Below are 1,560 nucleotides of genomic sequence, written 5' to 3'. Positions count from 1 at the left end.
GCCCCGCCTGGAGGAGCAGCCCCGCTGGCTCGAGCATTTCCCTGTCGGGTGTCACCCCATGTTTTGTGGGATGAACTGCCCCAGCCTTGCCCAGTTCTGCCCCTTCACCTCTCCTATCTGCCGGGCTCACCTCCTCCCCCCTGCCCCGCCACTCCTCCTCCTCCTCGCTGCCTGTTTGCCCCGGAGGAGCCGGGGGAAGCGAGCCAGCCGCCTTCTCACGCAAACCTGGCCAATCGTTAACCTGAGCCTGGCTCTGCCCCTGGCCCGGAGGATCCAGCTGCCACCACCACTCCCGGGGCAGGGGACCTGCAGGATCATTCCCCAGGGATGGATGGGGAGGGCTGTGGGTGCCTTGTCACAAACGTGTCCCCTCGCTCACAGCCTGCAGCTCCCAGCCTCTCCAGAGTGGCCATGGAGGTGACAGCCCTCTCTGGCCACTGGGAACAGCCTGGCCAGCCCAGAAAAGCTGTTTTGGGGAAATGCTGGCACCCATATTACACAGGCAAGAGGAGCTGACAACGGGTCCCACATCCTCCCCAAGGCAGGGCTTAGGGACCCCCTTCTGCCTCCCCACAGCAGGCTCCAGGGCCTGGCCCAGGAGGAGAAGTAACCCTTCATGCCCCAGAGCCTGTTGGAGGGGAGAGAGGCTCTTCCCTGGCTTCTTGGGCAGGCTCCAGGCAGGGTCAGCCCCGTTTCTTAATGGGCAACTACTGCCAAGGGCTTTTGCAGCAGGAAGAGGGAGATAAATACCCAGTGATGCAGTGAGGGCAGAGCTTAGACAGCTGTGGACTCCCAGGTGGCAGGAGGAGAAGGACCAGGCAGAGGAGAACGAGGTGACAGGAGAGGAAGGTTGAGAAGACAAAGGAGGATTCTCCCCTGCTCCTGGTGCCAATCCCTGCTGGGAGCCTTGGGCAGTAAAGCCAACCAGGTAGGAGACAGCTTGTGTGTTTTGGGAGGGGATGAATGTGGGTATAGGAAGAGGAAGGTCATATTTGGGTGCCCCTGCTCACCCAGTGAGCTGTGTGTTCTCACAGAGCAGCCCTGTGGCATCCCCAAGTCCCCCAGCACTGTGGCCAGCAGTTCCATCCTCCTGGCTGTGACTCCTGATGGCTTTGGTGGTCCTGGAACCACATTCACCGAGGAGCTGCTGTTCCTCTGCTCCTGCTTCCCTGGGATTTGCTGAGCTGCAGTTCTCCATGCCTTGTTTTACAAGACTGGCTTCCCTGGACAGGAGCCATGGCTGTGCCAGTGGGGGTTTGGGTTTTCTGTGAGGAAAGGGATGCCACAAAGTCTCTGATGGGTTGAGGTGCCCCTTAAAGGCTGGGTGGGTGTGTTTGGAGCTTTCACAGATCTCCAGCCTGTGCCACTGGAAACCCACAGTGCTGCAGGGGCAGCTCCGTCCCCTGAGCTGCTCAGGGGCTGTCACTCCCTGTCCCTGTCCCCCTCTCCAGCGCTCAGCCCCGCGCTGCTGGCGGCCCTGCCCTCCCTCCGCTCCCTCCTTTAGGGCTGCCCGTGCCGGCGGTGACACCGAACGCTGCCATGTGGCCGCTGGGGAGCCCC

This window comes from Geospiza fortis, unplaced genomic scaffold (genome assembly GCF_000277835.1).
Source record: "Geospiza fortis unplaced genomic scaffold, GeoFor_1.0 scaffold171, whole genome shotgun sequence".
Lineage (NCBI taxonomy): Eukaryota > Metazoa > Chordata > Aves > Passeriformes > Thraupidae > Geospiza > Geospiza fortis.
The sequence above is the reverse complement of the archived record's forward strand: the minus strand, read 5'-3'. Positions refer to the sequence as shown.